At 47.9% G+C, this 27,764-nt stretch overlaps 1 protein-coding gene across 4 annotated transcripts in view; it reads right to left on the bottom strand.

Moving 5' to 3' along the window:
* LOC140730813 (filamin-A-interacting protein 1-like) overlaps positions 1-27,764 on the bottom strand; it is a 364,991-nt gene that overhangs the window by 58,697 nt on the left and 278,530 nt on the right. The window contains exon 1 of one of the 4 annotated variants that reach the window (XM_073051749.1): positions 10,573-10,805. The exons of the other annotated variants lie outside the window; for them this stretch is intronic. The gene's annotated coding sequence lies outside the window, so the exon portion shown is untranslated. Of the gene's footprint in view, positions 1-10,572; positions 10,806-27,764 lie in introns of those variants that run through there. 4 annotated transcript variants of the gene reach the window in all.

Raw genomic sequence — 27,764 nt, 5'->3', positions numbered from 1 at the left:
ACTGCCACAAGAAAGCAGTATCCATCATCAAGGACCCCCACTATCCAGGCCATGTTCTGTCCTCGCTAGTACCATTGGGTGGGAGTCATAAGACCATAAGGAATAGGAGAAGAATTAGGCCATTTAGACTATTGAGTCTGCTCCGTCATTTCATCATGGCTGATCTATTCTCCCTCTCATCCCCAATCTCCTGCCTCCTCTCCATATCCCTTCCTGCCCTGACCAATCAAGAATCTAGCAATCTCTGCCTTAAATATACCCAATGACTTGACCTGCACAGCCGCCTGTGGCTAAAGGAATTCCTCCTCACTTCCGTTGTAAAAGGATGCCCCTCTATTGCGAGACTGTTCCCGCCCCGCTGGTTTTACAATACCACATCATACGAAACATCATCTCCACATCCACTCTACAGAGGCCTTTCAACATTCGATAGGTTTCAATGAGATCACCCCTCATTCGCCTGAATTCCATTGAGTGCAGGCCCAGAGCCATCAAAGGCTCTTCATGTGACAAGTCTTTAAATCCTGGATTCATTTTCCTCAATCTGCTTTGAACCCTCTCCCATGTCAGCACAACCTTTCTCCAAAAAGCTGCCCAAAACTGCTCCTAATACTCCAAGTGAGGCCTCTCCAGTGATTTATAAAACCTCAGCATTACATCCTTGCTCTTTTATTCTAGTCCTCTTCAAATGAATGTTAACATTGCATTTGCCACCCTTACCACGGGATCAAACTGCAAGTTAACCTTTAGGGAACCCTGCATGAGGATCCCAAGTCCTTTTGCATCACGGTTTTTTAAATCTTCTCTCCATTTAGAAAATAGTTAACCTTTTCATTTCTTCTACCAAAGTGCATGACCGTACACTTCTCAACGCTGTATTCCATCTGCCATTTCTTTACTCATTCTCCTAACCTGTCTAAATCCTTCTGCAGCCTCTCTACTTCCTCAAATCTACCTACCCCTTCATCTATCTTCAGATCACCTGCAATCTTTGCCACAAACCATGAATTCCATCATCCAAGTCATTGACACATAATTTTAAAAAAGTGCTCCAAACACAAACCCCGGTGGAACACCACTAATCACTGGCAGCCAACCAAAACAGGCTCCTTTTATTCCCAAACTTTGCCTCCTGCCAATCAATCCCTGCTCTATCCATGCGAGAATCTTTCCTATAATACCATGGACTTTCAGGTTGTTAAGCAGCCTTATGTGCAGCAGCTTGTCAAAGGCCTTCAGAAATTCCAAGAACACAACATCAATCAATTCAAAGAATTCCAACAGGTTTGTCAGGCAAGATTTTTCCGAGTAGAAACCATGCCGACTGCGGCCTATTTTATCATGTGACTCCAAGTACCCCGGGGCCTCATCCTTAACAATCAACTGCAACACCTTCCCAACCACTCAGGTCAGACTAACCGGTCTAGAGTTGCCGTTCTTCTTCTGCCTCCCTCCCTCTTTGAAGAGTGGTGTGACATTTGCAATGTCCCAGTCTTCCGGAACCATTCCAGAATCTAGTGATCCTTGAAAGATCATTACTAATCCCTCCACAGTATCTTTAGACATCTGAATCTTCAGTCAAAGTGTTGACTCACAGGTCCAAGCAGAGGGACACTGGGGTTCTGTCCTGGGTCTGGTCAAAGTGTTCATTCACAGGTCCAAGCAGAGGGACACTGGGGTTCTGTCCTGGGTCTGGTCAAAGTGTTCACTCACAGGTCCAAGCAGAGGGACACTGGGGTTCTGTCCTGGGTCTGGTCATAGTGTTCACTCACAGGTCCAAGCAGAGGGACACTGGGGTTCTGTCCTGGGTCTGGTCAAAGTGTTCACTCACAGGTCCAAGCAGAGGGACACTGGGGTTCTGTCCTGGGTCTGGTCAAAGTGTTCATTCACAGGTCCAAGCAGAGGGACACTGGGGTTCTGTCCTGGGTCTGGTCAAAGTGTTCACTCACAGGTCCAAGCAGAGGGACACTGGGGTTCTGTCCTGGGTCTGGTCAAAGTGTTCATTCACAGGTCCAAGCAGAGGGACACTGGGGTTCTGTCCTGGGTCTGGTCAAAGTGTTCATTCACAGGTCCAAGCAGAGGGACACTGGGGTTCTGTCCTGGGTCTGGTCAAAGTGTTCACTCACAGGTCCAAGCAGAGGGACACTGGGGTTCTGTCCTGGGTCTGGTCAAAGTGTTCACTCACAGGTCCAAGCAGAGGGACACTGGGGTTCTGTCCTGGGTCTGGTCAAAGTGTTCACTCACAGGTCCAAGCAGAGGGACACTGGGGTTCTGTCCTGGGTCTGGTCATAGTGTTCACTCACAGGTCCAAGCAGACGGACACTGGGGTTCTGTCCTGGGTCTGGTCAAAGTGTTCACTCACAGGTCCAAGCAGAGGGACACTGGGGTTCTGTCCTGGGTCTGGTCAAAGTGTTCACTCACAGGTCCAAGCAGAGGGACACTGGGGTTCTGTCCTGGGTCTGGTCATAGTGTTCACTCACAGGTCCAAGCAGAGGGACACTGGGGTTCTGTCCTGGGTCTGGTCAAAGTGTTCACTCACAGGTCCAAGCAGAGGGACACTGGGGTTCTGTCCTGGGTCTGGTCAAAGTGTTCACTCACAGGTCCAAGCAGAGGGACACTGGGGTTCTGTCCTGGGTCTGGTCAAAGTGTTCACTCACAGGTCCAAGCAGAGGGACACTGGGGTTCTGTCCTGGGTCTGGTCAAAGTGTTCACTCACAGATCCAAGCAGAGGGACACTGGGGTTCTGTCCTGGGTCTGGTCAAAGTGTTCACTCACAGGTCCAAGCAGAGGGACACTGGGGTTCTGTCCTGGGTCTGGTCAAAGTGTTCACTCACAGATCCAAGCAGAGGGACACTGGGGTTTCTGTCCTGGGTCTGGTCAAAGTGTTGACTCACAGGTCCAAGCAGAGGGACACTGGGGTTCTGTCCTGGGTCTGGTCAAAGTGTTCACTCACAGGTCCAAGCAGAGGGACACTGGGGTTCTGTCCTGGGTCTGGTCAAAGTGTTCACTCACAGGTCCAAGCAGAGGGACACTGGGGTTCTGTCCTGGGTCTGGTCAAAGTGTTCACTCACAGGTCCAAGCAGAGGGACACTGGGGTTCTGTCCTGGGTCTGGTCAAAGTGTTCACTCACAGGTCCAAGCAGAGGGACACTGGGGTTCTGTCCTGGGTCTGGTCATAGTGTTCACTCACAGGTCCAAGCAGAGGGACACTGGGGTTCTGTCCTGGGTCTGGTCATAGTGTTCACTCACAGGTCCAAGCAGAGGGACACTGGGGTTCTGTCCTGGGTCTGGTCATAGTGTTCACTCACAGGTCCAAGCAGAGGGACACTGGGGTTCTGTCCTGGGTCTGGTCAAAGTGTTCACTCACAGGTCCAAGCAGAGGGACACTGGGGTTCTGTCCTGGGTCTGGTCAAAGTGTTCACTCACAGGTCCAAGCAGAGGGACACTGGGGTTCTGTCCTGGGTCTGGTCAAAGTGTTCACTCACAGGTCCAAGCAGAGGGACACTGGGGTTCTGTCCTGGGTCTGGTCATAGTGTTCACTCACAGGTCCAAGCAGACGGACACTGGGGTTCTGTCCTGGGTCTGGTCAAAGTGTTCACTCACAGGTCCAAGCAGAGGGACACTGGGGTTCTGTCCTGGGTCTGGTCAAAGTGTTCACTCACAGGTCCAAGCAGAGGGACACTGGGGTTCTGTCCTGGGTCTGGTCATAGTGTTCACTCACAGATCCAAGCAGAGGGACACTGGGGTTCTGTCCTGGGTCTGGTCAAAGTGTTCACTCACAGATCCAAGCAGAGGGACACTGGGGTTCTGTCCTGGGTCTGGTCAAAGTGTTCACTCACAGGTCCAAGCAGAGGGACACTGGGGTTCTGTCCTGGGTCTGGTCAAAGTGTTCACTCACAGGTCCAAGCAGAGGGACACTGGGGTTCTGTCCTGGGTCTGGTCAAAGTGTTCACTCACAGGTCCAAGCAGAGGGACACTGGGGTTCTGTCCTGGGTCTGGTCATAGTGTTCACTCACAGGTCCAAGCAGACGGACACTGGGGTTCTGTCCTGGGTCTGGTCATAGTGTTCACTCACAGGTCCAAGCAGAGGGACACTGGGGTTCTGTCCTGGGTCTGGTCATAGTGTTCACTCACAGGTCCAAGCAGACGGACACTGGGGTTCTGTCCTGGGTCTGGTCAAAGTGTTCACTCACAGGTCCAAGCAGAGGGACACTGGGGTTCTGTCCTGGGTCTGGTCAAAGTGTTCACTCACAGGTCCAAGCAGAGGGACACTGGGGTTCTGTCCTGGGTCTGGTCATAGTGTTCACTCACAGGTCCAAGCAGAGGGACACTGGGGTTCTGTCCTGGGTCTGGTCAAAGTGTTCACTCACAGATCCAAGCAGAGGGACTCTGGGGTTCTGTCCTGGGTCTGGTCAAAGTGTTCACTCACAGGTCCAAGCAGAGGGACACTGGGGTTCTGTCCTGGGTCTGGTCAAAGTGTTCACTCACAGGTCCAAGCAGAGGGACACTGGGGTTCTGTCCTGGGTCTGGTCATAGTGTTCACTCACAGGTCCAAGCAGAGGGACACTGGGGTTCTGTCCTGGGTCTGGTCAAAGTGTTCATTCACAGGTCCAAGCAGAGGGACACTGGGGTTCTGTCCTGGGTCTGGTCATAGTGTTCACTCACAGGTCCAAGCAGAGGGACACTGGGGTTCTGTCCTGGGTCTGGTCAAAGTGTTCACTCACAGGTCCAAGCAGAGGGACACTGGGGTTCTGTCCTGGGTCTGGTCAAAGTGTTCACTCACAGGTCCAAGCAGAGGGACACTGGGGTTCTGTCCTGGGTCTGGTCATAGTGTTCACTCACAGGTCCAAGCAGAGGGACACTGGGGTTCTGTCCTGGGTCTGGTCAAAGTGTTCACTCACAGATCCAAGCAGAGGGACACTGGGGTTCTGTCCTGGGTCTGGTCAAAGTGTTCACTCACAGGTCCAAGCAGAGGGACACTGGGGTTCTGTCCTGGGTCTGGTCAAAGTGTTCACTCACAGGTCCAAGCAGAGGGACACTGGGGTTCTGTCCTGGGTCTGGTCAAAGTGTTCACTCACAGGTCCAAGCAGAGGGACACTGGGGTTCTGTCCTGGGTCTGGTCATAGTGTTCACTCACAGGTCCAAGCAGAGGGACACTGGGGTTCTGTCCTGGGTCTGGTCAAAGTGTTCACTCACAGGTCCAAGCAGAGGGACACTGGGGTTCTGTCCTGGGTCTGGTCAAAGTGTTCACTCACAGGTCCAAGCAGAGGGACACTGGGGTTCTGTCCTGGGTCTGGTCAAAGTGTTCACTCACAGGTCCAAGCAGAGGGACACTGGGGTTCTGTCCTGGGTCTGGTCATAGTGTTCACTCACAGGTCCAAGCAGAGGGACACTGGGGTTCTGTCCTGGGTCTGGTCAAAGTGTTCACTCACAGGTCCAAGCAGAGGGACACTGGGGTTCTGTCCTGGGTCTGGTCAAAGTGTTCACTCACAGGTCCAAGCAGAGGGACACTGGGGTTCTGTCCTGGGTCTGGTCATAGTGTTCACTCACAGGTCCAAGCAGAGGGACACTGGGGTTCTGTCCTGGGTCTGGTCAAAGTGTTCACTCACAGGTCCAAGCAGAGGGACACTGGGGTTCTGTCCTGGGTCTGGTCAAAGTGTTCACTCACAGGTCCAAGCAGAGGGACACTGGGGTTCTGTCCTGGGTCTGGTCAAAGTGTTGACTCACAGGTCCAAGCAGAGGGACACTGGGGTTCTGTCCTGGGTCTGGTCAAAGTGTTCACTCACAGGTCCAAGCAGAGGGACACTGGGGTTCTGTCCTGGGTCTGGTCAAAGTGTTCACTCACAGGTCCAAGCAGAGGGACACTGGGGTTCTGTCCTGGGTCTGGTCAAAGTGTTCACTCACAGGTCCAAGCAGAGGGACACTGGGGTTCTGTCCTGGGTCTGGTCAAAGTGTTCACTCACAGGTCCAAGCAGAGGGACACTGGGGTTCTGTCCTGGGTCTGGTCAAAGTGTTCACTCACAGGTCCAAGCAGAGGGACACTGGGGTTCTGTCCTGGGTCTGGTCATAGTGTTCACTCACAGGTCCAAGCAGAGGGACACTGGGGTTCTGTCCTGGGTCTGGTCAAAGTGTTCACTCACAGGTCCAAGCAGAGGGACACTGGGGTTCTGTCCTGGGTCTGGTCATAGTGTTCACTCACAGGTCCAAGCAGAGGGACACTGGGGTTCTGTCCTGGGTCTGGTCATAGTGTTCACTCACAGGTCCAAGCAGAGGGACACTGGGGTTCTGTCCTGGGTCTGGTCAAAGTGTTCACTCACAGGTCCAAGCAGAGGGACACTGGGGTTCTGTCCTGGGTCTGGTCAAAGTGTTCACTCACAGGTCCAAGCAGAGGGACACTGGGGTTCTGTCCTGGGTCTGGTCAAAGTGTTCACTCACAGGTCCAAGCAGAGGGACACTGGGGTTCTGTCCTGGGTCTGGTCAAAGTGTTCATTCACAGGTCCAAGCAGAGGGACACTGGGGTTCTGTCCTGGGTCTGGTCAAAGTGTTCACTCACAGGTCCAAGCAGAGGGACACTGGGGTTCTGTCCTGGGTCTGGTCAAAGTGTTCACTCACAGGTCCAAGCAGAGGGACACTGGGGTTCTGTCCTGGGTCTGGTCAAAGTGTTCATTCACAGGTCCAAGCAGAGGGACACTGGGGTTCTGTCCTGGGTCTGGTCAAAGTGTTCACTCACAGGTCCAAGCAGAGGGACACTGGGGTTCTGTCCTGGGTCTGGTCAAAGTGTTCACTCACAGGTCCAAGCAGAGGGACACTGGGGTTCTGTCCTGGGTCTGGTCAAAGTGTTCATTCACAGGTCCAAGCAGAGGGACACTGGGGTTCTGTCCTGGGTCTGGTCAAAGTGTTCATTCACAGGTCCAAGCAGAGGGACACTGGGGTTCTGTCCTGGGTCTGGTCAAAGTGTTCACTCACAGGTCCAAGCAGAGGGACACTGGGGTTCTGTCCTGGGTCTGGTCAAAGTGTTCACTCACAGGTCCAAGCAGACGGACACTGGGGTTCTGTCCTGGGTCTGGTCAAAGTGTTCACTCACAGGTCCAAGCAGAGGGACACTGGGGTTCTGTCCTGGGTCTGGTCAAAGTGTTCACTCACAGGTCCAAGCAGAGGGACACTGGGGTTCTGTCCTGGGTCTGGTCAAAGTGTTCACTCACAGGTCCAAGCAGAGGGACACTGGGGTTCTGTCCTGGGTCTGGTCAAAGTGTTCACTCACAGGTCCAAGCAGAGGGACACTGGGGTTCTGTCCTGGGTCTGGTCAAAGTGTTCACTCACAGGTCCAAGCAGAGGGACACTGGGGTTCTGTCCTGGGTCTGGTCAAAGTGTTCACTCACAGGTCCAAGCAGAGGGACACTGGGGTTCTGTCCTGGGTCTGGTCAAAGTGTTCACTCACAGGTCCAAGCAGAGGGACACTGGGGTTCTGTCCTGGGTCTGGTCAAAGTGTTCACTCACAGGTCCAAGCAGAGGGACACTGGGGTTCTGTCCTGGGTCTGGTCAAAGTGTTCACTCACAGATCCAAGCAGAGGGACTCTGGGGTTCTGTCCTGGGTCTGGTCAAAGTGTTCACTCACAGGTCCAAGCAGACGGACACTGGGGTTCTGTCCTGGGTCTGGTCAAAGTGTTCACTCACAGGTCCAAGCAGAGGGACACTGGGGTTCTGTCCTGGGTCTGGTCATAGTGTTCATTCACAGGTCCAAGCAGACGGACACTGGGGTTCTGTCCTGGGTCTGGTCAAAGTGTTCACTCACAGATCCAAGCAGAGGGACACTGGGGGTTCTGCATGAACTGACTGACTGCCCTTTGTGTAGACTAAATCTGTGCCAGGCAGGAGTACGTGGTGCCCATGAGCGATCTGGAGTTCTTGCTGGACCACCTCTCACCACAGGGGATGGAATGTATCCCAGACAAAGATGGTCAAAGATTTTATTTGAATTTTATACTCTCTCTGATGGAAATATGCCCAGTATGGAGGACTCTTTCAAAAGGAACCCCACCATTCAGAATCCGCACTCTTCCCAGTGCTACAGTCGGGGTGGGGCTACAGGAACCTGACGACCCACACTCATCGTTTTAGGAACAGCCCCTTCCCATTTGTCACCAGACACACATGAACACTACCTCACTATTTTTACTCTCTTTTTGCCCTAATACATATTATATATTATAACATATTTCTTATTTGGATGGGCGGGTGGAGATACGTCTCTTCCAAGGGGGGTGTGAGGTGCTCCTTCCCTCTGCCAGGCTGCAGATCACCCTTGGGCAACGGGTGCGCCTGCTTAATGCTCCCCCCGCCGATCGAGGTCACATGAAGCCGTGGGAGCAGGCGGTGGATAGTCGTATAGGCGACCACTGACACCAAGCAGACAGTCTCTGAGAAGTATTGATAATGGTCACCCGTCTTGCAAAGAAGGGAGAAAAATTTGCAAAGAACAATCATGGTCAAGACTATAATCACCTACCTCATACAACACGGCACATAATGAAGGAATGAATATTTCTTGTTAGAAATGATAGTATATTCTATGTATTGCCCTGTACTGCCGCTACAAAACAACGTATTTCATGACGTTTGGCAGTGATAGTAAACCTCATTCTGATTCATTGTAAATACATAAATAAACCTTTGTCACAAAAGAACTTTCAACCCATTGTCTGTTGACACCAAGAAGAACATCTCACACATTCTTGCTTTTCTATTAATATGAGTATGACTGAAGCAAAATATTCTGAAAGAACAGAACAGGTCAGGCAGGATCTTTGGAGAAAGAACCAGTTAACATTTCAGCTTTGGGACTCATCAGAACTACAAACAAAAGAGGAACAAGGGTTGGGGCCGGTCTGGAATCACTCGGACAGCGGGAGGGGAGTATCTCTGACAGGGTGAGACTGGATTACCAGATGTGGCTGTTCGCTCCTTTGTGCTATGTGTTGCTGATGCGGTAGAGTTTGCTTAATGCAGCAGGCAAAACAGAAAGGGGAAAATAGATGGCGGGGAAATGGTGGACCCTGGTACAACAAGTAGAGAGAGGTGTTATCTAACGTTGGAGAATTCCATGTTGAGTCCTGCAGGCTGCAGCACGCCCAGGTGGAAGGTGAGGTGTTGTTCCTCAAAGCTTATATTGAATCTTGTCATAACAGTGCCAGAAACAAAGTTTCCTTTCCTGAAAGCAAGTCAGGATATTTAAGAAATTAGCTGACGGACTTTTGAGGTCGATGGACAGGGAATTCCGCAGCCCCCTGAATGGGCTGTTAGATGGGTGTCCAGCACACCGGGGGCACTGGGCCTGGCCACAGGGCTGCCCCAACACCTTCCAGCTGCTTGTGTTCCCTCACAGCTGTTTAACTTGAAATACTCTAAACTGAAGAGAGGAGAGAAGGTCAGACGAGAAAGGTTGATTTCACCTCGTTGATATCACACTTTAAAGCATCTGGATCGGGCAAAGCCCCAAGTCAACACCGCCTAATAATATTTAGAAATTACCTCACACACTCCAGGAAAGCTATGCAGACAATTAAACATTAACCGAAACTGTAAGCAAAGAGAACAATTGAGCAGAGATCATTACACCATTCACACACATTCCAACAACCTTAAATCTTCAGTGACAGTGATCCTGTCCTGAGCACTTTTCCTGTAAGGAGTGTCAACCCAACCAGTGTCACAAACCCAAAAAGAAGCGTCCAGCAACAGGGGGGGTGGGGGAATTGAAGGAAACAAATGAGAGAGTAAATGTATGTTAACAGTGTAAATGGAGACATATTCAATTAGAGGATAAAGACTTGGTGCATTCTCACAATCCTCAGGGTGAAGTCATTCTGCTAGGGCAAGCATGGAGCTGCAGAAAGGGAAGGGATTATCCAGGAATACTACACACAGAAACAAGCAAGCCTACAACCCAGCTGAGGATATTTACTCCCTGTAAGCTCACTTAGATCACAGCGCCAGGCAGTATTTCAATTTGCAACATCATCACAGCTCTCCAGCATTAGGTTCGGGTGGTCAGCTTAATTCATAGAGTAACAGCTCTCAGCTGAGGGAAAAAGGTAAAGGGAGAGAATGAGAGAGAGAGGGAGAGAGAGAGAGGAGGGAGAGAGAGAAAGAGGGGGGAGAGAGAGAGGATGGAGAAAGAGGGGGAGAGAGAGAGGAGGGAGAGAGAGAAAGAGGGGGGAGAGAGAGAGAGAGAGGAGGAAGAGAGAGAAAGAGAGGGGAGAGAGAGAGGAGAAAGAGAGGGGAGAGAGAGGAGGGAGAGAGAGAAAGAGAGGGGAGAGTGAGAGAGAGAGAGGAGGAAGAGAGAGAAAGAGAGGGGAGAGGGTGAGAGAGAGAGAGGAGGGAGAGAGAGAAAGAGAGGGGAGAGAGAGAAAGAGAGGGGAGAGAGAGAGAGGAGGGAGAGAGAGAAAGAGAGGGGAGAGGGAGAGGAAGAGAGAGAGATTACATGCTACAGGTGAGAGCAAGTGCTTGTCAAAGAGAGAGAGAGAGAGAGAGAGGGAGAGAGGGAGAGAGAGGGAGAGAGCAACTCCGTTCTTACCTTGTGATATAGTTAGTTCCATGTCAGAGCCATTTACTACTTTAAACTGTATTTGAAGAACAAGCAGGCAGTGATTCCTACCCCACGGGGAATCCACCATAACATTCCAGCCATGGCATTAGACAATGAAAGGTGAATTTTACAGTATGTAGAAGTCCTGAACCAAGAACTAATGATGTCATCCATTCCTTATATGGGGCAGCATTGTGCAGATTAACTTTGGTCAGTAAGAAGGCGGAGTCTGAATGTGAGCTGTCTGAATTAAGAGAGGAATCCAGCTGGGATGAGTTTGTGTCCCAGGCTAGGCTACACATGTAGTAGTGGACAGGGTTCTTTACCCAAGAGAGGGAGGGTAGGGATGAGTAGAAGGAACCCGTGAGTTCTGCACGTCTGCTGTATGCCAGTGCACGCAAAACCAAATAAACAAGTCCAAGTGCAAACAACCCCAGACAAAAGAGGCTGTTTTAGTTGCTTGATATCATTTAATTATTGTTAACAAGCACGGCCTCTCTTTTGTTTGAACCTGTAATGCAACGTTTACTGTCAGGTTGCTGTAGTCCCGAGCCCTGCTTTACCTGGCTGGTGTGTGTGTGTGTGTGTGTGTGTGTGTGTGTGTGTGTGTGTGTGTGTGTGTGTGTGTGTGTGTGTGTGTGTGTGTGTGTGTGTGTGTGTGTGTGTGTGTGTGTGTGTGTGTGTGTGTGTGTGTGTGTGTGTGTGTGTGTGTGTGTGTGCAAGAACGACCTGTGGCGTCTCAGTTCACTCATGTTTCAAAGGGTGACACTAAAAATGTGGATTGTGTGCCTCTGCAAATCCGGGAATCATTTCTAATCTTTGAGAATAACCGCGTTGTGGACACCTTCTAAGAGTTGTGGAGTGGTGATTATGTTAGTAGGTAAGAATCCAGCAGGGTTTTTATGGTAACCATGAATCTATCTATCGTTCTGTTGTTAGGACCAGGCTTCTTTTAGGGTCGAACTTTTACCGGGTGTGGCTCTCATATCTCCTGGCCTATCACTTAAGCGCAAATAGGGAAAGGTAGGTAACACTGCCCTGATCGTGGTTTTGACCGAAAGTGGCAACAATCCCTTTCTCTCCACAGATGCAGAGTGCCTTCAGCAGACTATTTGCTGTGTTTAACACCAGCCTTGTCAGAGCACACAAAACATATGAAGGGTCATGGATCTGCAGTATTAGCTCCACATATGCTGCCTGGCCTGTTGGGAATTTCCAGCATGTCCATAAGACCATAAAACATAGGAGGAGAATGAGGCCATGTGGCCTATCGAGTCTGCACTGCCATTTCATCATGGCTGATCCATTTCCCTCTCACCCTAAACTTCCATCCGTTACTCCGTATCCCTTCAGGCCCTGACTAATCGAGAATCTATCCAGTCTGTGCCTTAAGTACACCCAATGACTTGGCCTCCACAGCCACCTGTGGCAAAAAATTCACAGATTCACCACTCTCTGACTAAAGAAGTTTCTCCTCATCTCTGTTCTAAATGGACGTCCCTCTATTCTGTGTCCACTGGTCTTAGAGTCCCCACCATAGGAAGCATCCTCTCCGTATCCACTCTATCAAGGCCTTTCAACATTTGATGTTTCAATGTGGTACACCCCCATCCCCATTCTTCTGAATTCTAGTCAGTACAGGCCCAGAGCCATCAAATGCTCCTTGTATGACAGGCCTTTCAATCCCGGAGTCATTTTCGTGAAGTTCCTTTGAGACCTCTCCAATGTCAGCACACCCTTTCTTAAATCAGGGGTCCCAAGCTGCTTTTATTTTAGATTTTGCAATAGAACAGCTGATCACTGAGATCCCACTGAGCGAATGACCAGTGCGTCGATTGCTTTAAACAACTGGTTAACACAATGCAGAGGGGGAGACCGGCAAGGTTACTTGGTGAACATCTTTACCTTAGGCAGCTCTCTGCAACCTTGTGTCCTTTTACAACAACCAGGTGGGGGTTTCTCCATGACTTTATCCTGAAGAAGACACTTTGATCAACATACCCCCCAGCATCGAAATGTCTTGTTGGTTACAGCTGCTTAACATAGAATGCCGACAAAAAATATTCACCCCTCTTGGAAGTTTTTATATTTTATTGTTTTACAACATTTAGTTATAGTAGATTTAATCTGTTTTTTTTTGACACTGATCAACAGAATAAGCCTTTTCCATGTCAAAGTGAAAACAGGTCTCTACAAAGTGATCTAAATTAATTACAAATATAAAACACAAAACAATTGATTGCATAAGTATTCATCCCCTTCAAGTCAGTATTTAGTAGATGTGCCTTTGGCAGCAATTACAGCCTTGAGTCTGTGTGGATAGGCCTCTATCAGCTTTGCACATCTGGACACTGCAATCTTTCCCCATTCTTCTTTACAGAACTGCTCAAGCTCTGTCAGGTTGCATGAGTGAAAAGCCTTTATCAAGTTCAGCCACAAATTGTCAATTCAATTGAGGTCTGGACTCTGACTTGGCCATTCCAGGACATTAACTTTGTTGTTTTTAAGCCATTCCTCTGTAGCTTTGGCTTTATGCTTGGGGTCATTGTCTCGTTGGAAAGCAAATCTTCTCCCGAGTCACAGTTCTCTTGCAGACTGCATCAGGTTTTCTTCCAGGATTTCCCTGTATTTTGCTGCATTCATTTCACCCTCTACCTTCACAAGCTTTCCAGGGCCTGCTGTTGATCGAAGCATCCCCACAGCATGATACAGCCACCACCATGCTTCACGTTAGGGATGGTCTGTTTTTGATGTGTGCACTTAGTCTGATGGCCAAAATGCTCAGTTTGGGTTTCATCAGACCGCAGAACCCTCTTCCAGCTGATTTCAGTCTCTCACATGCTTCCTGGCAAACTCTAGCCGAGATTTCATGTGAGTTTTTATTTCAACAGTGGCTTTCTCTTTGCCACTCTCCCATAAGCTGTGACTGGTGAAGCACCCGGGCGACAGTTGTTGCCTGCACGATCTCTCCCATCTCAGCCACTGAAGCTTGTAACTCCTCCAGAGTTGTCATAGGTCTCTTGATGGCCTCCCTCACTCGTCCCCTTCTTGCACGTCACTCAGTTTTTGAGGACGGCCTGCTCTAGGCAGATTTACAGTTGTGCCATAATCTTTCCATTTTTTGATGACTGACTGAACTGTACTCCAAGGGATATTCAGTGACTTGGAAATGTTCTTGTATCCATCTCCTGACTTGTGCTTTTCAATAACCTTTTCACAGGGTTGTTGGATTGTTCTTTTGTCTTCACAGTGTAGTTTTTGCCAGGATACTGACTCACCAGCAGCAGAACCTTCCAGACAGAGGTGTATTTTTGCTATTAATGATTGAAACACCTTGACTGCACTAGGTGATCTTCATTTAACTAATTATGGGACTTCTAAAACCGACTGACTGTACCAGTGATAATTTGGTGTGTCAGATGAAAGGGGAAGGTGTGAATGCTTATGTGGTCAATTATTTGGTGTTTTATAATTGTAATTAATTTAGATTGTTTTGTAGAGGTCTGTTTTCACTTTGACAAAAGTCTTTTTCTGTTAATAAGTGTTAAAAAAGCCAAATTGTGATTCAATGTTGTAAGACAATAAATCATGAAAACTTCCAAGTGGGGTGAATAACTTTTACAGGCACCGTACATCACATTGGAATCTCCTTATTGGAGTTCACTTCTGAAGTTTGGTTTGATTGAACTCGGGAACTGATAAAACACACAGCTGCGACTTTACAATGCCTCTATCAGAAGCCACGGTATTTTTGGTATTCAAGTCCCTGATCGTGGACTCTGCAGGAAGACCGCTGAAAAGAAGCCTTGCCAAGCTAAATGTCCATGTTACAAGTCAAAAACTATTTGCCTTTGCTTGCTTCGGTCCCCACTGAGGAAGGGGTTTCTGTTGCCCTTCGTTGTTAGGAGATAGTACCACACACAGCGGCAGTTACGCTGCCTGGTCAAGGCAAACCGATATGCTACCATAGGCACCATGGCAGCATAGCCCCTACTGCGGTACCGTTACAGCTTCAGAGTTACAGCTGGAGTTCAGAGTTCAATCCCAGTCTCTATAAGGAATCTCTGTGCGTCCTCCTCATGGAATGCTTGGGTTTTCTCCGGCTCCTCCGCCTTTCTCCCACAGTCCAAAGACATACCAGGTAAGTTAATCGGTCATTGTAAATTGTCCTGAGATTAGGTTAGGTTTAAATCTGAGTCGTCGGGCAGGGCTGGAAGGGTCTATCCCACACTGTATCTCTAAGTAAATAAGTAAGTAAATTTCTGCACCAGGCTTTTTGACAAGGTAACACACATTTTGAAAATGGCCATAAGATATAGGAGCAGAAGTAGGCCATTCAGCCCATCAAGCCCATGGCATCACACATCACCCTTGCAACTATGGTGGAAACACTCTACCACATCCGACACAATTCTTCCACAGAATTTCATTATTTGTTCAAATGGTACAGCCATCCAGACTTCTAAGAGGCTCAGGAAAATATTGTTATCTTTTTGATTCGAAATCTGATAGCCTATCTTATGAGTGCCACTCAGAAATTTACTAAATTATTAACCTGTGTCCAAAATGCATGATTTTTATCTCTCCAAAAGCACGTTGTGTGGGGGTACCAGTTATTCAGCTTTTCATTGTATTTCCTTCGCTTTCCACAGTGGCAGATAGGTGAGAACTCAGGATTTGGTTTCATTGCTACCTTGGCAAAAGTTCAAAATTGGCAAAGTATTGGCCTTAAATGCCAATTATATTCGTGCTATTTGTGTTTGCCAGTTGGTTGAAATTTGTTTTATGAGGCTTAAGCCCTTTAGCTTAAAGATTAACTTTATTCACTTTACTTGTCACTTGCACATCGAAACATTCCGCCAAAAGCCGATGTTAATCCAACACTTGAGATATCGATTGCTGCCAGCACCAAACAAGAAACAGCCCACCCCGACACATTTCAGATCATAGCTGGAGACTTCAATCAGGCTTGTTTGAAGAAATCTCTACCCAATTATCATCAGCATATAACCTGCAGCACCAGGGGTCGCAACACACTCGACCGCTGTTATGCTACGATTAGGAACGCCTACCGTTCCATGCTGAGAACACATTTCAGGAAGTCTGATCACTTGGCTGTCCTCCTACCTGTGTACAGACAGAGGATAAAGAGCAAGGCTCCAGAGGTAAGGACAGCAAAGGGTTGATCACGGGAGGCAGAGGAGCAGGTACAGGATTGCTCCGAGTTGGTGGATTGGACCGTGTTCAAGAACTAAATAAGTACACCGTTGTTGTCACGGAGTTTATAAAACAGTCACAGATGAGTGTGTCACTCGGAGTCTTCAACAACCAGAAGCCCTGGGTGAATCAGGAGATCGCAATCTGCTGAGGGCCAGGTCGGTGGCATTCAGGTCTGGCAACCAAGAGGTCCAAGTCTGATCTCCAGCAAGCCATCTCGCATGCAAAGTGGCAATTCCGGAGCAAGCTTGCATCACTGAAGGATGCTCGACAGCTGTGGCAGGGCTTGAATGCTATCACTTCTTACGAAGTGAATCCAAGTGACATCGATGAAAACAAGGCTTTGCTCCCAGAGGAGCTCAATGCCTTCCACGCTCGCTTTGGCCGTCGAAACATGGAGGAACCTTCATAAACTCCCACAGCGATTCCTGTCTCTGAGGATGATGTGAATGCATCCTTCAGGGGAATGAATCCACAGAAAGCATCCAGACCCATATGATGTACCTGGCTGAGTACTAAAGACCTGTCCTGATCAACTGGCTGGAGTATTCACCGATACTTTTAACCTCTCCCTTCGGCAGTCTGAGATACCCACCTGCTTCAAGCTCACAAAGAATGTAATAACCTGCCTCGATGGCCACCATCCAGTAGCAAAGTGATGAAGTACTTTGAGAGGTTGGTGATGAAACATATCAGCTCCTGTATGAATAGAGACTTGGATCCGCTCCAGTTTGCTTACTGGCAGAGCAGTTCCATAGCAGATGCCATTTCACCGGCTCCTCACTCAACCCTGGAACCGTCAGGATCACTAGCAAACTCAAGTGTAGAAATCACAGAGATTTCGGTAATTGCAATAAAACTGAAGATTTATTGCAGGAATTAACAAGAAAAAACTAACAGAGCTCAGGCAAACTGCACAGAAACTTGATGAACGGAAATCACTGACGATACACAGACAAACTCAGTCTGAGTTACACCTGACAAGGATTCACAATGACCCAACAAAGAGGGGTCGACATGCCCCCCGAAATACACCCTGGAGCACGTAGGGGTTCTGGGGCATTGACATTACTGTGCTGATTAAATTATCCCGAATTGAATAAGAGTGATAAATACAAAGAGATTAACAATTCCCATGATCCCAAACGAGACAGCTGCAAAGCAATGAAAACCCAGAGCCAGCGCAAAGACGAAGAACTAGACATAAAGGTGAAACAATCCAAGGATGAAGCACAGCCACGAGGCGACACCAAGAAAGCAACAGTCCACGTAATGACTTCTTTAGTACCTGGTTGTGACAGGAACATCCCAACAGCAAAGATGCATACATCAGGATGATCTTTATTGACTACAAAACTAATCAATAAGCCTCAAGACCGTGACCTCAATACCTCCTTGTGCAATCAGATCCTCAGTTTTCTCACTTCGAGACTCCAGTCAGTTCAGATTGACAACAGCACCTTCTCCCTAGTCTCCACCAACACAGCTGCACCGCAAGGCTCTGCTTGCTTTACACTTACAACTGTGAGACTAAGCACATCTCCGATACCATGTTCGAGTGTGCTGATGACACTGCTGTCAGGCTGGATGACAGGTGGTGATGAGCCAGCTATATGGAGGGAGACTGAACACCTGGTGAGCGGAGCCATACCGACAACCTCTAACTCGATGTCAGCAAGACCGAGGAGCTGATTAGTGACCTCAGGATGAGGAACCCAGAGGTCCATGAGCCAGTCCTCACTGGGAGATCAGAGATGGAGAGGGTCAGCAACTGTAAATTCCTCAACGTTATCATTTCAGAGGATGTGTCCCGGACCTAACGTGTGAGCGCCATTACAAAGAAATCTGGCAGTGCCTCTATTTCTTAGAAGTCTGCGAAGATTCGGCACACCATCTAAAACTTCGACGGACTTCTATAGGTTTGTAGTGGAGAGTATATTGCATTACAGGCTGATATGGAGACACCGATACCCTTGAACATAAAATTCTAATAAAAGCATGGAGGCCCAGTCCCTCCATACCATCGAGCACATCGACAAGGAGCGCTGTCATAGGAAAGCAGCATCCATCATCAAGGCAGAGTTTACTAGCCCTGTCGCTCCTGACTGGAACGCTGAGTAATGGCCTCACTAGAGAATGCTCATCAGTCCTCCTTGAGATCCTTGGGACGGTTGCTTGTCCCCTCAGGTAGCGTTCTGACTGGAAGTCCATCCTGTCCCTCATAACTGAGTGTGGAAGAAGATTGCTCCTGTCTGGACGCACCAGCCTCCGGGGTTCAGGTGCTCCAGTTATCCGGAGTATGGATAGCTAGCTTGCTTCGCTAATTGGCGGCCATGTTTCGGCACCAAGATTTGCCTATTTGAAGAGCACCTGAGCTCAAGTTCGAGGCTGGGTCGCCAGCTCGGCGCTGGTTCAGTCTGCGATCGTGTTTAGGATATCTGTCTCATTTGGATTCTCGTCTAATCTGGTCAGGCTTTCATCTAGGATCTAGTCAAGAAACCCGATCTCGTCCCAGTCTTGAAATCGTGCCTCGATTCTAGTCTTAGATACTCCAGCACTTGAGTTCTTACCATCCTCGCCTCGGCCTCTCGTGGCATTAGCTTTGCCTACCTCACTTCCACCACTCATTCAACACTCCAGCGACAGACAAGGAGTTAATTCACTATCAGATTCAAAAGAGACATCTGTTAACTCCAGTTTGACTTCTGTAGCTGCAAAAACGTTGGAATTGTCCAGCAATGCACAAGCATTGTATTATATTTGCAGAATCTAGTCCGATAGGAAACTGGATCCAACTTTTGGAACACTCAAAGCTCTCTTTAAAAAAAGAGACTATCAACAGGGGATTTTTTTTAAAGTGTGGATTTTTTATGAGGAAAGGTTTAACTGCATGTTGTAAAAGGTGCTGTTCAGTCATAGAAACAAGGCCCTGAACAAACTGACATCAACGTTATATATTTACAGAGCATTACCTCATACACTAATAAATCAAATGCTGGCACAGGAAAAGAGACAATCATTTTGTTTTTTAAACACCTGAGAAATGAGGTAATGATGTCCGAGTCAGTGTTAGTGTGATTAATATTTTCACAAAGGTATACTTGATCTAACAGGAGTGCAAACCATCACTCCCCAATGGTTGCAGAGTCCAAAAGTTTTCTCTCCCCGGTCACAAAGATTAAGGAAAAAATGCAGGAGGCATTTATGAAAAATATAACTTTTGCCAGCAGCTTAATCATCAGTTATTACTGATGTGATTTTTGTCAGAGATCAGGTAGTAATCATGTCTGGGTTTGATTCTTTATCAAGCATCTTCGCTCTGAATGCAACAAGCAGCATTTTCCAGAGGCCAAACATTTTTATTCAAATTGCTAGATGGTGGCCTGTTCAGCCGCAGAGGTGTCTCCGGGACCAACCAAAGATGTTTTTCCCATTGTTAGATATATTTTTCTTGATCACAAAACAATGCTGGACCCCTTCCACAGGCATCCAATCCCCCCCCACCATCGATGAACAGTTGCAGCAGTGTGTACTCTCTACAAGATGCACTGCAACAACACATCAAAGTTCCCAAGGCAGCACCTTCCGGACCCACGGCCACCACCATCTAGAAGGACAAGAACAACAGATACCTGGGACACCACCACTTGGAAATCCCCCTCCAAGTCACTCCCCATCCTGATTTGGAAAAATATTGCCGTTCTTTCATTGACACTGGGTCAAAATCATGAAATTCCCTCCCTAACAGCACTGTAGATGTACCTACACCTCAGGGACAGCAGCAGTTCAAGAAAGCAGCTCATCGCCACCTTATCAAGGGCAACTAGGGATGGGCAATAAATGCTGGCTTAGCTGGCGACGCCCACATCCCGTAAATGAATTTTTAAAAAAAACACTCAATGCTGGAGTAAGTCTGCAGGTCAGACAACTGGAGGGAAATGGATGTTCCGTGTGGAGATCCTTCACCTGGACTTAAGGATCGAGTATAAAAAAGTAGAGGGAATGAACGGGGGAAGTACTGACGGGTGGTAGGTAGGTTCAAGTGAAGGCATGATGAAGCAGGGGGAGAGTGGGAAGATTTCGGAAGCTGGGAGGTGATAGGTGGATGTGACAAAGGTCTGAAGGTAGGAGAGGGAGGTGGAATAAAGGGAAGGAAGTGGGTTGGAGAACTGGTGGGAGGAGTGTGAGGGTGACGGGCTGGTAGAGAATGTGAAGAAAGGGACAGAGATGGGCTGAAGGAGGATGGATAAATCAAGAGGAGAGAGAAAAGGAAAAAGGGGCAAAAGGACGGGGGGGGGGAATGATTATGGAATTTAGAGAGTTCAATGTCTGTCTGTCTGGAGATTGCTCAGGTAGAACATGAGATACTGTTCCTCTAATTTGTGTTTAACCTCAGCTTGTCTAGAGGAGGCTGGGGGAGGCAGACTGACAATGGTATTCACTATGGCCCCTGGCCTCCAGCGCACTAACACAGCTGTCAACTGACCGTGCTAAAGAGTGTTTGGATCAAAGCTGGCCCCGTGCTTGTGCTCTTTCTGGGGAGCACCCTCACTGCTGTGCACTTCAGTGACTGATACCAGGCGCTGGAGTGTACACTGTCTCCATAAACGTACCAAATCCACTGGGAAGAGAGGCAAACCACTCCCAGTGTTCCTCCCAGCAACACGGGGATAACCACATTCAGCCAGATGTGCCAGTCACAGGCTGACACCGGGCTCCCAAAGCAGGCCCCTTGTCCCTTTTCTTCAAGATGGCACAGAGCTGCAGTCTCCACTGAGGTGGCAAGTCTGTGAATCTCCGCGAGTCTGCAGGGGAAGTCGAGGCCTGGTGTCTGTAAATCCGCGAGTCCGCAGGTGCCAGAGAAGACGGCCTGCCCTGGGGTTGGAGTGAGGAACCAGGCTCGTCTCACCGATGTTGCTTTGTTGCCTGTTCTGTTCTGCATAGCTCAGCCGAACATTTTACGGGCGTTGCGATGTTGGTGTTGCGATGTTGACGCCACAACATGTGGCAGCACTTGAGGGCTGCCCCCAGCGTACCCTTGGCTGTGTTGGTTTTTAACGCAAGTGACACTTTTCCCTGTATGCTTCCATGTACAAGCGATAAATAAATCCGAATCTGAAATCGGAGTTCCAGAATGACAAGGAATATCCCGGAGGACCAATAAAAGCCTCTAGTGCATTCTAGGAAAGCATCCCATCCCTCACCGAAACGTGGGAATCCCAAGACCAGACCCACGATGCTCAAACTGGGTGCTGGGGATGGGGGGATGATGATGGGGAAAAGCAGCCAACCAGCTCGAGTCTCTGCAATGGGGGCACAGAGGGCAGCCACAAGTGGTGGAAGGAATGGGAGCCCCTCATAGTGCCCACTCCACCACAGACCTCCTGGTTCATCTGGGGAGAAGTCTGCGGGTCCCACTTTGGCCTCAGCGGGCACCTTGGAAGTGGAGTGGAAGCTGGTCTTCCTCGACTAAAAAAGCACTGCCTGAGACAATGAAGGTATGATAGTTAGATCTGTTTCCATCAATACATGCGTTCTAATAAAACATAGAAAGTTACAGCACAGTACAGGCCCTTCGGCCCACTGTGCTGTTTTGACCTTTTCAAATCAGTCTAATTCTTCCCTCCTACATACCCCTCCATTTTTCTTTCATCCACTTGCCTGTTCAATGTCCATCATGTACCTTCCTCTACCGGCCCCCCCGGCAGTAAGTCCCACACGCCCATCACTCTCAGACAAAGACATGGATAGCAGCATCTACAAGCTTAAAAACGAATATGGGCAACTGCTTATCTGACTCACATACCTGAAATCACATCTCATTTGGTTCAAGGACGGCTTCTACCCCACTTTTGTCAAGCTATTGAACAAACCCCCTACTACAGTAAGATCTGCTCAGCCTCACAATCCATCTCATCCTGGCCGTGCCCCTTGTTGTCTGCCTGCACTGCATTTTCTCTGTAACTTGATTGTGCAGATAGTGGAAATCCAGAGAAACAGACACAGAAGGGGTGCAGGAACTCAGCAGGTCAGGCAGCGTGTATGGGGAGAATAGAGTCAGTGTTTTGGGCTGAGAACCTTCATTACGACTGGAAATGAAGAGGGAGGAGGACAGACCGGGGTTGGGGGGGGGGGGAGGGTAGGAGTACAATCTGCAGGTGATAGGTGAAACCAGGCGATGGGGAAGGTGGGTGAGTAGGGGAGGGGGGAAGTGGGAAGGCAATAGGTGGAAGAGGCAAAGGCTGAAGAACGAATCGGATAGAAGAGAGTGGACCACGGGCGGAATTGAAAAAAGGAGGAGCACCAGAAGGGTGTGATGGACGGGTGCAGAGAAAGGAAGGGATAATCGGGGGAGGTGGGGGGGGGAGTCAGAATGGGGAATTAAAAAGGGGAGGGAGAAAGTACCTGAAGTTAGAGGATTCAGTGTTCATGTTGACAGGTTGGAGGCTACCCAGATGGAATATGCAGTGTTGCTCCTCCATGCTGAGAGTGGCCACTTCATGGGGGCAGAGGAGACCATGGAATTGGAATGGGAAGTAGGATCTTCTGTTAGTGCGTTTCCTTTGCACAACCCAGCGATGAAATGATCCGTATGGGTGGCAAAGGTTTTCGCTGCGCCTCGGTACATTTGGCAATGATAAAATTAGTTCACCGATTTTAACATGAAGTCCCTTATCCATAACGATACCAGCAAAAGACCATGGAGTAGCAGTTTCAAGGGATAAATAATTCATGGGACCATTATTAGCTTTTATCTACAGTTGGTGCACAAAGAATCTCTGCAGATTGCTACTCGTTTGTTCAAAGATTCCATTTTTGAACACTCCAATGCTGTTTTTTTCTGCTCTGACGATGAAATGGATGGCCTGCCATAACACTCCCAAGTGAAGCTTCATGGCTGGCTGGCTTACAGATTCGAAGTTGCTGACTGATCTGAGTATGCCAGTGACACAGGTGAGTAAGGGAAGCTTCAAACAAGATGGAGTTTTAATAATAGTGAACAATAACCTAGCCCTTAATATCAGCTGGTTGCTGACCTAAGGTTGAACTCAACCCCGTCCCCATCAATGGAATTGCTGAACAAATGATCTACAACTTCTAGTTCCTGGGTATCCATATGAACAGCAATCTCAGCAGACCCCTCCACACTGATCAAGAGAGCGTATGTAACATACAGGAACCATGCACTTGCATACGCGGGCCCTGCTGTTCTACAGCACACCGCAGGGTGCTGACGCACACTGTGAAAGTCCGACCATAACTTGTATTCCCAAAATGACTTGGGCCGCATGGTAGTGTAATGGCTCGCGTAGTGTTATTACAATGGCAATTAGAAACATAGAAACATAGAAAACCTGCAGCACAATACAGGCCCTTCGGCCCACAAAGATGTGCCAAACTTGTCCCTACCCTAGAAATTACTAGGCTTACCCATAGCCCTTTATTTTCCTAAACTCCATATACCTATTCAAAAGTCTCTTAAAAGACCGTATCGTATCTGCCTCCACCACCGTTGCCGGCAGCCCATTCCACGCACTCACCACTCTCTGAGTGCAAAACTTATCCCTGACATCTCCTCTGTACCTACTTCCCAGCACCTTAAACCTGTGTCCTCTTGCGGCAACCATTTCAGCCCTGGGGAAAAAGCCTCTGACTATCCACACGATCAACGCCTCTCATCATCTTAGACACCTCTATCCGGTCAGCTCTCATCCTCCACCGCTCCAAGGAGAAAAAGCTGAGTTTACTCAACCTAGTCTCATAAGGCATGCTCCCCAATCCAGGCAACATCCTTGTAAATCTCCGCTGCACCCTTTCTATGGCTTCCACATCCTTCCTGTAGTGAAGTGACCAGAACTGAGCACAGTACTCCAAGTGGGGTCTGACCAGGGTCCAATATAGCTGCAGTATTCTGCCACTGTCTGTAAGGAGATTGTGCATTCTCCCTGTGACAGTGTGGGTTTCCTCCAGGAGCTTCGGTTTTCTCCCACAGTCCAACGATGCATAGTTACTTGGTCACATGCGTGGCCTTGGTTGGCTTGGGCTTATTGGGCTGGAAAGGCTGTATCGTTAAATAAATAAAAATAACAAATACATTTCTTAGGCAGCTGAGAATATTTGGCATGTCCACAAGGATTCTCTTGAACTTCTGGAGGCGTGCTATAGAGAAGACCCTGGTGGGCTGCAGCTGAGCCTGGTATGGCAGCCACTCGGCCCTGGACACTTGGAATCTGCAAAGAGTGGTGAACACCGCCCCGTCCGCCACAGGCCCATCCTTTTCTGCCATCCAGCTGAATTTCACAGTGCATTACTTTAGGAAGACATCGTATCTTCAAGGATATCCTGGCCTTTCCCTTTTCTCTCATCTACCTTCTAGCTTCTTCCCCACTGCTATCAGACTTGTGAACCAATCCCCTCTTTCGCACTCTTTCACCAGTGGTGCTAGCATGTTGCACCATAAGACCATCAGATAGAGGAGCAGAATGAGGCCATTTGGCCCATCAAGTCTCCTCCACTATTCCATCATGGCTGATTTATTATCCCTCTCAACCCCATTCTCCTGCCTTCTCCCTGTAACTTTTGATGCTCTTACTAATCAAGAACCTATCAACATCTGATTTAAGTATCCCCCATGACTTGGTCTTCACATCCGTCTGTGGCAATGATTTCCACAGATTCACTACCCTCTGTCTAAAGAAATTCCTCCTCTTCTCTGTTCTAAAGGTACGTCTTTGTATTCTAAGGCTGTCCTAGATTCTTTCACTAGTGAAAACATCCTCTCCATGTCCACTCTATCTAGTTTTGAAAGCTTTCTTGGATTCTATCTCTCTTAATTCTATCTTACTGTCACTTTGCCATTTCTTTCACCACCATTCCAGAATGCATTACCATCTTTGCAGTATTCTGTTGTAGTTTGCATAATTCTGTGGTTTTGCACACAGTGCTGTATTTATTGTTGTAGTTATTGTTACCATGGATACTGTTCAGTCTGTGTGCTTCACATGAGTAAGGAATCTCATTGCACACTGTTGTATATGACAATAAACTAATCTGAATCGAGGAAGAATTATCAATGATTATTGGACTCTGAACTAGCCAAACCACTCACCCTTGACCAGACAAAGTATGAATATGTGATTAAAAATGCTGAATCACATTCAGGAGAGTAGCAGCACAGAAAATTGGCATATACTTATACCAACATCGGAGGAGGCCACTTGGCCCATAAGATCCATGCTTGCCCCCAAAGGAGCCAACCCATTAGTCTTTCCTGTGATCCTCAGTTCCCTGTACTTCATTTCCCTCAACGATTATCCCTCTATCTATTGCCCCCATCACTACACTGCACTGTGCACACTTTAAACTACTTTTTATAATGCTGTTTGCATTGTAAGTACATGCTGGTATTTATTTATTCATGCACATTTTATTCAAAGTTTAGAAGTTCAAAGTACATTTATTATAAAGTATATATACATGACACCGCCTTGAGATTCTCCTCCTTACAGGCAGCCACAAAATGAAGAAACCCAGTGGAACCTGTTAAAAAAGGCAGTCAAATGCCCATTAAGCAAAAAAAAACCTTATCTGTACGTTACCTTCTACGTTTATTATAATTCTTTATAATTGTTGAATGTTGTTGGGTTGGATGCATGTTGAACTCTGACCAACACAGCACAGCAAATTACTATCAGGTGTGTTTGGTGAATAAAGTTGATCCTGGGAGCCCAACAACCCCCAGTGATTCTTCTAGCCATCAGTTGACATCAATCTGCACCAGAGGTGATCAATAAGGGCAGATGAACCTACCAGTGCACCTTCAGGATGTAGACGGAAACCAGAGTGCCCAGGGAAAGCCCCTGTGGTCATGAGGTGAACATGCAAACTCTGTACAGACATAACCAGAGGTCAGGGTTGAAGCCAGATCACTGGAGATGTCAGGCAGCCACTGTGCTGACAAAGTAACGGCACGATATTGTGATGATCTAAAAAAAAGCAGTTTCAACCACGCATAATATCACCACTGACCTGGAGAAATCTCATGCCTGCACTCTAAAAGAAATGATGCATTTTGAAGGGTCTAGAAGGGGTAAATGACAAGACACTCAAGAAACGCACATGACATGCCAGAGGAACTCAGGAGGTTGGGCAGCCCCTATGGAAAAAGAACCTTTTTCAGGACTGGAAAGGAATGGGAAGATGCCAGAGCAAAAAAGGTGAGGGTAGGGGATGGAGGATTGTGAGAAGGTGGCACATACAAAATGCTACAGGAACTCAGCAGGCCAGCCAGCATCAACGGACATGAACAAACAGTCAGGCTGATAACCTTCTTGAGGACTGGAAAGCAAAGGGAAAGATACCAATATAAAGAGGTGGGTGGAGGGGAAGGAGGGCAGCCAGAAGACACAAAAGAGTGTTGGTGAACAGAGATACTGAGGTGCTGCCATTTCATAGTTTGGTCAAAGTGGTAACACAGGTGGATAAGGTTGTGAAGAAGGCATATAACACAATTGCCTTCATATGTCAGGACTTAGAATGCAAGAATAGGGGCAGCACGTTGCAACTTCAAAAAACTTTTGGCTAGGCTACACTTAATAGCATCATGTGCAATTCCAGTCACTATCCTATAGCAAAGATGTTACGGCACAACAGAAAGTGCAGAGGAGATTCAGCAGGATGTTGCCTCATTTGGAGGATTGTAATTATGGGAGGAAGTTGAATAGCCTGGCTTCCCATAGAATGGGTGAGTCCGATATGTAGAATTAAGAGAGGGTCAGTCAAAGTCTTTTCTCATGTTATGGTATTAAAAAGAAAAGGACACAGAAGAGAGGTAGGATATTTAAAGGAGACACGAGGGTAAGTTTTTTTTACACTGAGTGACTGATATCTGCAAAAGAGCTTGGAATTCTATACAAAATTCAAAGCTCAAACTTTAAAGCAAATCCATTATCAAAGTCCAGATATGTCACCATATACTGCACAACCATGAGATTCATTTTTTGCAGGCATGCTCAGTAAATCCAAGAACCAGAAAAGAATTAATGAAACGTCGCACCAACAGAGCAGACTAATAACGTGCAAAAGACAATAAACTGTGTAAACTGAAAAAAGAAATAATAATAACGATAAATAAATAAGCAATAAATATCGAGAACGTGAGATGAAGAGTCCTTGAAAGTGAGTCCAATGGTTGTGGGAACAGTTCAGAGATGGGGAAAGTGAAGTTAGAAACATAGAACATAGAAAACCTACAGTACAATACAGGCCCTTTGGCCCACAATGCTGTGCCAAACATGTACTTACTTTAGAAATTACCTAGGGTTACCCATAGTCCTCTATTTTTCTAAGCTCCATGTACCTATCCAGGAGTCTTTTAAAAGACCCTATCGTATCCACCTCTACCACCATCGCCAGCAGCCCATTCCACACACTCACCACTCTCTGCGTAAAAAATTACCCCTGATATCTCCTCTGTACCTACTTCCAAGCACCTTAAAACTGTGCCCTCTCGTGATAGCCATTTCAGCCCCCAAGAAAAAGCCTCTGACTACTCTCACAATCAATGCCTCTCATCATCTGATACACCTAAGTTGAATGAAGTTACCTCCACTAGTTCAAGAGCCTGAAGGATAAGGGGTAATAACTGTCCCTGAATCTGGTGGTGTGGGTCCTGAGGCTCCTGTACCTTCTTTCTGATGGCAGCAGCAAGAAGAAAACATGGCCTGTATGGCAAGGGTCCCTGACTACATTGGAGAGGAAGTTAGATTGATACTTAAAGGCATAGAAGATATAGATCTAATGAGGTCAAAGGCATTTGTATAGATGGGCAAAGATTATTTTGGCTAGGTACAGTACATGGTTGGGAGGGATATGGGGGTTGCAGGGCGATGGGGCTAGGCAGATCAATGGTTCAGAATAGACTAGATGGGCCAAAGGGCCTGTTTCTGTGCTGTAGTGTTCCA

The sequence above is a fragment of the Hemitrygon akajei genome, chromosome 7, assembly GCF_048418815.1.
Source record: "Hemitrygon akajei chromosome 7, sHemAka1.3, whole genome shotgun sequence".
In the NCBI taxonomy this organism is placed as follows: Eukaryota; Metazoa; Chordata; class Chondrichthyes; order Myliobatiformes; family Dasyatidae; genus Hemitrygon; species Hemitrygon akajei.
The sequence above is the reverse complement of the archived record's forward strand: the minus strand, read 5'-3'. Positions and strand labels throughout refer to the sequence as shown.